Source organism: Lactuca virosa, chromosome 8, assembly GCF_052849685.1.
Source record: "Lactuca virosa cultivar CGN04683 chromosome 8, Lactuca_virosa_CGN04683_v6, whole genome shotgun sequence".
Classification (NCBI taxonomy): Eukaryota; Viridiplantae; Streptophyta; class Magnoliopsida; order Asterales; family Asteraceae; genus Lactuca; species Lactuca virosa.
In genome coordinates, this window is record NC_136433.1 from 245,151,198 (window position 1) to 245,162,599 (window position 11,402).

Consider the following 11,402-nt stretch of genomic DNA (forward strand, 5'->3'; position numbering starts at 1 on the left):
ACGTTATCTCTTCATCCTAGGTAATAACTGTAACTTCTATGTTGTTTCAAATGAGTATCTAACTCTTGGACTCCTTGACTGCAGGCGGTGCTCGATCTTGCTCCCGCCCTCTGTCTCATGTTAGACCTTCAATCATGGCCTTCATGTCACAATCTTGCTCTTTATCAGAGACTCATTCTTCGAACTTTGTTATTTGACTTCCATAATAGACTGATGGGTCACGTTCTAATGACCTCTCATTGTATGTTGCAATGCTTAGACTCAGGCCTCTTAGAGTCAAATTTCGGAACAGACTATACCTTCCTTCATGTTCTAATGTGATAAAATCACATTTCAACATGTAGCGTTTCTAGCTACCAACTCCTTTAACAACAAGCGCGATAATTTTATTGATCGCTTCGCTTATCTTTCACTTCAATCTTCTGGCTTAAGTCAGATGCTACATCGAACTTGGTTCTCTGAACCTCGTAACATACTCATCTTAGTCGGACTCGATTTGATGTGACCACTATGGTCGGAATAACAATCATCTTTTTAGTCATTACCGAAACAATGGTAACGACGTACTTGAATAAAACAGAATCAATTACTAGCTTCTTGGTAACTTTGTGACTTTCCCTGATCCAAGTGTGAGTTCTGTGCTTCCGGTAGTATAGGCCTCTACTACCATTCACACCTACTCATACTCGTCCTAAGTATTGTCTCGTAGTTTCCCCAAGTCACATACAAGAAAATCACATAACAGTTTAACACATCACATAACAAAACGAATGTTTTATATTATTTCTTGAAACGATTACATGGGTGTTCAAGTTAACCCTAGACTATTCCTCTACTAGGCTACATCATATGATACTATCCACATGGCTACTGTATTACTCAATCTTCGGATATCAAGTCCTCAGTCTTGATTCCTTGCATCATCGTCAAGGATCATCTGGAATGCTCTTGCCTTTGGTTTTGGCGGCACATTTGGTTTTGCAGCTTATTCTCTCCTTGGCCAGTCTTGCTTGAAGTGTCCTTCTTCACCACACTTAAAGCAGACTTCTTTCTTGGTTGTGCATTCGCTGGCGTAATGACCAGTCTTCCCGCATTTGAAGCAGGTCATCTCTTTAGAGCATCTGCCAATGTGCTTTCTTCTGCACTTGTCACACCATTGTGTTCCTTCTCCAGACCTTGAGAATTTTCTCTTCTCGTCGGACCTTGTGGATCCTTCAAACTTTCTCTTATCGCCAACTTCAACCTTGTTGGCGGCTCTTCCCTTTATCATATCTTCCACAGACTTGGCAGCCCAGATAGCTGCCTCTAGAGTGGGTGTCTGACGTACCGACACCGCATACTCCCAGAGAAGTCCCTTCGCGTACTTGTCGACTTTTGTCAGCTCGTCTGGGACAAGGCGCAACGCAAACTCCATTTTGTCCGTGAAGTTGTTGGTGTATTCGTCGATAGACATGCTTCCTTTCTTCAAAGTTAGGAATTAGTTCTCCAGCTTGAGCAGGTTTTGGGCTGAGCAATACTTGCGCTTGAAATGCACCAAAAACTTTGCCCATGTCAGCTTCAGGGGCTCATTGGGGCTTAAGGTCTTCCCCAGGGTGTTCCACCAACGAACAGCGCCTCCCCGGAACTGGCGCACTGCAATTGTGGTCTGTAGTTTGCCTCTGCAACCGCACGTCATGAAAGCCAACTCCATCTCCAAGATCCAATCCATAACTCCGATCAGATCTTCCTTCCTGGTGAAAGTCGATGGCTTGCAAGTTAGAAAGTCCTTGTACTTGCATCCATTCCTCTTGACTCTGTCGTCCTGGTTGTTCCTCCTAATTACCGGTGTATCATCTTGACCAACGGTCCTGCTGTAGTTTCCCTCCTCAGACTGCCCGTCACTCAGCTCGAGCTGTTCAACAGGCATCGTGGGCTCATCCCGATTTTGTTGACGTAATCACCTTGTTTCCTCCATTTGACGATCCAACATTGTCTGGATCATCGCTTGCACTCCGACCATTTTGATTGGTTCAGGAGCGGCTACCACCACAGGTATTTGCTCAACCACTGGTGGTTGATTCCTGTTCCCATTCGCGTTCCCGGCTCCACTGCGGGTTCTTGCCATTTCGATCTATACACCCATTTAAACGTTCGATGTGTAATGACGAGAATTAAGATAGGAAAGATTTTATTGACGTTTGACGTATAAATCTCCTTATTACTCCGAAAAGTTATATGCCAGTTCTAATACTGTATTTAAACGTTTAGAAACCTGAACACATAAAGTTTCCAGATCCGGTCGGCAACAGACCATAGATCCGATCATATAATATATATCATAAAGCATCATAAATCATTTAGCACATAAAATCATGTTAGGCATTTTCCCTAAATAAGCTAGTGCTTGTGTCTATTCAGGTGTATTACCTAAGACACACTCCTCACAATCATTGCTTAGCATTCTAAGTTTAAGTCTAGAAATAAATCCATATTCCTATTCGCTTAAACTAATGCTCTGATACCAACTGTGACATCCCCATTTTCACGGCCAGAAAAGACCGATTTTGTTTATGCTTTGTAAAAATCAGAGTACCTCTTTTAATAAAAATCTTGCGGAATTTGTTCCCATACAAACATGATAAATACATTATCGAAGCATTTCTGAAGAAATGTATTTTTATTCATTTTAAAACATTGGGATGTCATCGTCAATACAAAAACATAAGCATAAACAGAACTTACATTCATTATCACTAGTGATCTACACCTCTTTAATCTCTCAGTGTAATGTAACTTCGTATCGGCACCTGTGATTCAAATAAGCTTGAGTGGGTCAGGTTGGGAAACCCGATGAGTACATAGGGATTTCAATCCCACAATGTCATATCATATATATAATTTAGAACTCACCAAAATATACAATTTTACCATATATATAATAGCAACTCTTGCCCCACCCCGTTAATCCTCACAACGAGACTATCCATACTCCTGGACCTTAAATTTTACCTCTTACTTAATCCATACGCTCGGATCTAATCCATGCTCTCGGATCAATAACTGTGCTCATTCCATACTCTCGGATTAGGGACAAGTGTCTATGTGTAAATCCATTCTCCCGGATTAACGACGAATGACTATGTCCTATCCATACTCTCCGACTGAGGACGACTGACTAGGTCTTAATCCATACTCTCGGACTAAGGACGATTGACTATGTCCAATCCATACTCTCAGACTAGGGACAATGACTATGTCTAATCCCTGCTCCCGGATCAATAACATATACTAAAGTTCTATTCTCTGAGTATAACTCACTCGTACTCGTAAGAAAATACTACCCAATATTCCTTATAATTAATTTAGGTTTACTCTTTATCCTAAATCATCATATATAATCAGGTACATTCTTTAACACGTATTTCAGGCAACATCAATTAACTCGCACATAAACATATAATTAATACTTCAATCAATACTTGTATTAAAATCATGTTCATGAAAGGGACTATGCACTCACTTGATTAGGTGGTGACTCGGTACTCGGACAACACTTCGTTATCTCAAAACAATTTTCCCTTGACAAAACCTAGTATCAATACCACTAGGGTTTAGTCTAACGTTAACCACGACTAATTAATAGTCTAGCTATTATTATTATTATATAAGCGTTTAAACAACACTCTATATAACTCATAATAATAACCCAAATAATTATTTTAAGGTCCTAATAATGTTACTATATTAAAACATAAGTTATACTAAATATAGGGTAGACATAGCTCACTTACATCGGGTTTTTCACAAAACTGGGCTTCGCTGGAGCAGCGTTTTCGAGCCGAAAGGCTCTTTTCTCTGGACTTCGGGAGCCTCGGGGCTTCCTTCGGGTGCTAGGGGGTTTACCTAGGCTTAGGGGGGAGGGGGTTAGGAACCCTTAGAGAGAGAGAGTGTGTAGAGAGAGAAAGTTGAAGGGGAGAGGTGTGGGAAATGAAGGAACCCGACACCTCTATTTATAGGCTAATTTCCTGATGGACTCGCCGAGTCAGTTCACTGACTTGCCGAGTCAGTGCCATGTGTCATCACCTGATGGCTTTTCTTGGGGAGAAAGCCTTGACCCATATTCAGCCACGTCACCCCTTTTGCAGTAGCACCCTGCCGACTTCTAAACCCCGTTGAGTTCCTATTAATGAGATCTTCAACTCTCATTTAGGTCGCGTAAGCCAAAAACCGCTCGAACTAAAATTCGAGTTTCGGGTTGTGCACTATTATGCCAAATCTTAGAAAATTCATAACTTCCTCATACGAAGTCAGATTTGGACGTTCTTTTTTTTATGTTCTCGGTTTAACGTACAATACAACTTTTGTTTAGATCACTAAGGCTAAAAGTCGCTCTATCGTAAATTCACTATTTACGTCTCCCGCTGTCGTGCCGGTTTTGCCGCGAAACTTCGACGTGCCATAACTTCTTCGTTATAACTCGGATTTCGGCGTTCTTTATATGTACGGAACCCTTGGAACATATACTACCACTTGGTTAAGATTACTCCTTCTAAATAATATTCCATCAAAAACTCATTTTTGATGCTCATTGTCTCTAAATTGACTAGCCCGGATCTACGGGCGTTACATGAAATATGGCAAATGGATGTCAAAACCGCTTTCCTCAATGGGAAGTTGGCTGAAGATGTTTGCATGAGTCAGTCAGAGGGTTTTGTCAATGCAAAGTACCCTAATAGAGTGTGTAAGCTTGAGAAATCCATTTATGGATTGAAACAAGCATCTCGCAGATGGAATCTTTGTTTCGATGAGAAAGTCAAATAGTTTGGATTTTCGAGAAGCCAGGATGAGTCCTGTGTATATGTCAATGCTAGTGGGAGTATATTTAGCTTTCTGGTGTTGTATGTGGATGACATACTTCTCATAGGAAATGACATCCCAACCTTGCAGGAGGTTAAGTCCTGGCTTGGGAAGTGTTTTGCTATGAAGGACCTCAGGGAAGCTGCTTATATTATAGGGACAAGGATATTGAGAAACAGGAGTAAAAGACTAATAGGACTTAGTCAAAGAACCTACTTGGACAAGGTATTGAAGCGTTTCAACATGGAGAATTCCAAGAAAGGTGACTTACCTATCCAAAGCAATACGAAGCTGAGTAAGACTCAGAGTCCGAGTACAGAGGCCGAGATAGTAGAGATGATTTGAGTACCATATGCTTCCGCATTTGGCTCGATCGTTTATGCTATAACTTGTACTTGCCCTGATGTGGCCTTTTCTTTGAGCATGGTCAGCAGATATCAAGGGAATCCTAGTAAAGCTCACTGGACTGCGCTAAAGAACATTCTTAAGTACCTGTAGAGGACTAAGGACTGGGTCCTTACCCTCGGTCGGAGTGATGACTTAAGAGTGACAGGGTATAGTGACGCCAACTTTCAGACCGACATAGATAATTTTCGCTCTCTGTCGGGCTGGGTATTTACCCTGAATGGAGGAGAAATAATTTGGAAAATTTCCAAACATGAGACTGTAGCTGATTCATCGTGTGAATCAGAGTACATAGCAGCTAGCGAAGCGACGAAGGAGGCGATATGGCTGAAGAACTTCATCAGAGACCTTGGAGTTGTACCAGCTATAAAGGTGCCTATGGATATTTTCTGTGATAGCGAGAGTGCGGTCGCCATAGCCAAGGAACCAAGGGATCATGGAAGATCAAGACACATCGACAGAAAACATCACTTCATAAGACATCGGATAGAATAAGGACTCCTCGTAGCAAAGAGGGTATCGTCAGAGGAGAACCTATCAGATCTCCTTAGAAAGGGACTGAGTAGGGTTAAGCTTTTGCAGCATGCAAGAAGCATTGGGCTGAATGACGATATTAGTTTTAATAATTAGATAGTTGTTCAGAAACTTGTAATAGATAAAATGTAATTGACATTTGATGATTAAATAAAAGGTTTTTTATTTATGAGTAAAGTTAGTATCTTGTGTCAATTGATTACTATTGTTTCATTTTGCATGTTTTGACTTCCAGAATAATAAAATTATTCAAACTATCCACAGTCGATCATACTTTGGAAGTAGGTATTGAGGCAAGACTGTCATGAATTTGGCTTGTAGATTGTCTAGAGTGTTTCGACATGGAAAAAGTTTGCTACAACATTCATGAGTGCTCATAACGTCTGAGTATTGGATTAAACCCATGCTCACATGAATCACTTCATGGAATTTCTCACGAGTGATTGTGAGACGATAATATCATATAGTCTTCAAACCAAGATGTATGAGTTGTTGACTATGAGTTGGTTGAACATTGATAGTGCGAAAACGCATCAGTAACTTGATGTTATAAAATGTGCTATTGTGTATGATTTAACGACTAGTTAGTACAAGCATATAAGTTGAAGTTTACCTGTTCCTTTTATCCTTGGAGGATTAAAAGCGATATCTTGGGCCCCTCGATGTTTTTGTTTTTTACTTATGTGTCGGGCCCGGTCAGAACTCAATTGATGTGTTCAATTAAGTTCTATGTCAAACAAATCGGAAATCAAGAAACAAGCTGCTGGACAATAAGTATGACTATGTTCCATGTATTTGTATGTACGATATCTTGAAGAACAAAGGATTATACAATCCCTTATCTAAAATGGCACGTCAGAATTCGACAACGACTTTTAACAGCTACGATTGCTAGTCGGTTTTAAGTCGTACTTGCGGTTATAGTTATTAGAATTATCCAAGTGGGAGACTGTTAGATTAGGTGTCTAATCCCATAACTATAATTGGTATGTACTTGACCCGAGAGTAGCATGGTCCATTTTAGGTTGCATTCACCAGAACAATCTGATAGGATGGATATTTGAGAAAGAGGAATCATATTATTTAATTAGTATTGATCAAGAATTAGTTTGGAATTAATTTAGTGATCAAAAGAGACTAATTACACTTGAGGTATCCCTTGGAATTCTACACTATATATATGTAACCCCATGGCCTAAAATCGGACACACTAGTCTTCTTAGAGAAACTATAGCCGATTTTGAGTGCCTCCAATCTTTCTCTCAAGTTCTCCAATTGTTGGTGGTGTTTTGTGAACCATTTGAGGCGTCACACTTGAGGTGCTAAGTTCTTAAATGCCAAATACAACAAGCTACAACCAGAGGTAATCTTCTAACATGTTTTTATGATTCAAATATCACATTTGTATGCTAGTTAGGCTCCATTCATTGGAAAAACAATATTGCATGTATAATTAGAGAAAACTTAGATCCAAAGCATCTAGGGTTGTATGTGCACCATAGGAGTGTTATAGTTCTCAAAACCCATCAAACGTTTCCAAGTTTATCCATTTAGACACTCCATTAAGACAAGATCTCAAAACCTAGGTTCTAAAGGACATTTAAGATGTACAACTCATCCGTTATGTCCTTAATCACAAGAGATACAAGCGCAACCTTTCTAGAAAGATTTAGTGGGTCCTATTTATTGGTCTCTGCAACTGTAAAATTTATGGACATGAATGCCCCATGCATGTCTTTCCTCAAATCTAGTTTAAAAGACGAAAAGGGATCCAAATCTCATGCAAGATTTCCAAATCACAACCAATTCTTAGAAATATAAGGTATAAGGTCGTTGGGACTCCTAAGAGTCTAAAAGTTGCAAACTTTATCTCTTTGCTCCACTCAAAATCCAATTAAAGAGTTTATTAAGCAAAATAACTCTAGATCTCTAAGGAGAATATAAAAGACTAGATCAATAGCCTTACAAATGGTCCAACAAGGTGCTTTTAGAGGTTGGGGAGTGTTGCTTGCTGATCTCTTGCACACAATCTTCCTCTACTTCCTTCAAAATCACCAAAAGCTTGCAATTGAGCTCCAAAAGCTTCAAAGAAGATAAGGGTTAGGGTTTATGAGGGTTTGAGATTGATGGAGGTTGAGGATGAATAAACCATAGACTATTCATTCCTTTAAATAAGGAGCAAAGCCAGAAAATTAGGGTATCACTAAAAACAGCTGCCACACCATGGAACATATGGCCTCACCATGGATGATCTTTTAAATCTCGCAATCTTTGAAAACATCGCCACATCGTGCTGAGGATCCACCATGCCTTGGCCAAATAGAATGAAGACTTAACACATGATGAATTAGTTCATACCTGAAACGGGTGTTACACATTGCTTCCTTGTAGTTAGCTAGCTTAACCAAATTTACCAGTGTAATATCACTGATAAACATGTCCCCATCTGTCGTTATATGGAATCCATAAAACGAAGATGGCATGCTAACTCTACTGGATCAAAGAAGAAATAAGAAATCACCAATGGGCTCAACAGGTTTGGCCTCCTGTTGAGAGCTAGTGTCATCAAAGGTTCTTTCAGTGGGTGACTTTTGAAGCTCTTCAAGATCATTTTTATTTCCACTGTCTCCTTTGGATATGAGATCTCTCTCTCTCTCTCTCTCATGAAAGACTCATCTTCGAGCTACAAAGACCACATTTTCTCCTGGTCTGTAGAACAAGTATCCAAACGAATTTTGTAGGTAACCAACGAAAATACACTTCTCGGCTCTAGGTTCCAGTTTGTCTTGAGTTTCGTGCCTAACAAAGACCTCACAACCCTAGACCTTGATATGTGTGAACGAGGGAGGTTTCCCTGTCCACATCTCATGAGGTGTTTTGGAAACCTTCTTGGTAGGAAAAAGATTGACGATATGGGTGGTTGTCTTTAAGGTATACCCCAAGAATGATATAGGAAGCGAATATCGACTCATCATGGAACAAAACGTGTCCAACAAGTTTCGATTTTTCCTCTCAGCTACACCATTGAGTTGTGGAGTCCTAGTGGAGACAATTGTTAAACGATTCCATATTCCTTGAGATTATCGTTGAACTTGATACTAAGATATTCTCCACCTCTATCAGATCGAAGCATCTTTATCTTTTTGCCCAAATGATTCTCTACTTCATTCTTAAACTCTTTAAATTTTTCAAAGGTTTCCTATTCATGCTTGATTAGATAGATAAACCTATATCTACTATAATCATCAGTAGATGTAGATGTCACGTAGTAGCGATTTGCATCTCTTATGGTGGATATGAAAGGCCCACGTACATCCTTTTGTATTAGGTCTAACAATCTTTCACCTTTTTCACAAGTACCAGTGAAATATGACTTAGTCATCTTGCCTACTACACAAGACTCGCATTGATCGTCCCACTTTAGGTCAAATGATTCCAATACTCCATCCTTTTGTAGTTGAGCAATGCATTTCTTGTTTATATGCCCAAGACGACAATACTATAAGCATGCCTTTTATAAACCATTAGAAGAATCAATACTATAAACACAATTGCCAAGTTCATTCACACACAAAACAGTTTTATACACACCATTATAAGGAAAAGCTTTGAAAATAAATACACCTTTTTTTATAAACTAAAATTTTACCATTGTCATTATCAAAACCATAGATATAACCTTGTCTATATAAAGCATGAAATGAAATTATGTTTCTTGTTATTTCTGACAAATAACAACAATTATCTAAACCAACCCTAACACTATTATTGAACATCAGCTCGTAAGTCCCAACCCTGGTAACAAACGACTTTCGCTTATTCCCCATAGTTCATCTTACCATGCTCGACCTCTTTACTTTCCCTTAATCCATGTATACTAGAAAAATGTGGAAACCACATCCCGTATGAAGGAGCCAAGAGTTTGAAACATAAGTGTTATTGATTTCAATAGAGTACATACCAGATGAAGAGCCAACCACCTTGCCCTTTGCCTCTCTCACTTCTTGCAGGTACTTCGGGAAACTTCTCTTCCAATGCCCCTTCTAGCCACAGTGAAAGCACACGACTTCTTTTGGATCACCTACAGGAGGAGCATCGAAGTTGACATTTCCCTTTGACCTACTGGAGTCTCCAGTATGGGCTTTCACTTTCCAATTGGGTTTGGAATAGGCCTTTCTCTTCTTGTCTTTTCCTTGTTGAATAGTCATGACTAGGACACTTAAAGAACTTAGGAATGAGACTTCTTCATTCCAGCTTCAATAATTTGCAATAGGTTATGAAGCTCACTCAATGTGGTATCAATATTGTTCAAATGATAAGTCAATATGAATTGATAATAACTACTAGGAAAGGATTTGAGCACCATGTTTATGACAAGCTCATTGTCGAAGTTCATATTAAGCTTATCTAGCCTTTCTACGTGTCTCTACATCTTCTGCACATGAGCACACACATATTTTGCAAAACACTCCATGCACTAAATTGTCTTCAATCTTACACGTTTATATCAATTCTCTCTTAATCTAACTCTTACACATACAATAATACATACACAAGTACATACATGATTGATTACAAATGTCTAGCCACTCTAAGTGATTACATACAATCTTTAAACTTCATCATTCATCCTTAATAATACAACCACTTATTCCTTATCTTTTCTTCTTTGTTGGCTGCCAAGAACACACCCTATGCCACCTCCAGTTTGTATTGTTAGATGTAAACAACCCCTTCTTTTTTTGATCAAAACAGTCCTGGTGGTTTGATTTAACTTAAGAAGTGGTGATTTTCGAGTACTTACGTGAAGCATCACAAAGACAAGCCATCCTCTGAGTCTAGAAAAAAAAATCACACATCAAGGGTGAGTCTTTATGGCCCTATTTTATGTTTTTTTATGATTTTTGGGGGAAGATACTGATGGGTTTTCTAGGTTATAAAAAAATACATATGAGCGGAAAAACACTTAAACCCTTAAGTTAACTTGCAACGTAGAAAGGATCTATGTTTTCTCCATTGATAGAAATAAAATATGAACATCAAGAACCCTAAGGGAAACCTATTATAATCGAAATATACATAGTATCAGGGTTACATACCTTTGATTTATTAACAAATCACTTCAATCCCTTGTTTTTGTTGGTCTTGGAAAGCTAGCACCAAAAGTATCATGCCCCTAATGGCTCACACCCAAAACCAGAAACCCTAGAATGAGGAGGAGAGAGGAGATATGAGGGAAATTTTGTTCTTATGCCTTTAGGTAAGGTGGTGGATGAAAATTGCAAGCCAAGGGGGCCCTATTTATAGTTTAGATAACTTGCAGGAAAAACAAGATTTGAATTGATTAAATAATAGATTTGATGCAAATTCAAATCCTTTCCTTTTATGCAACCAGGAGGCTTCGAGAAACCCTATGAAACCCTCCAAAACCGTCCATACCCTGGAGGGTTGTACAATTGCTTCTTTTGTTCAACTAATGAGCAAATAGAATTCACCCATTGCACCTTTAATTAATTCCAGTTAATCCCAAATTAATTCCATATTAGTTGTGATTAATAATTAATCAATTCTAATTGATTTCACATTAGATTATTAATCATATAAATTAGTAAATATTATTTAACAAT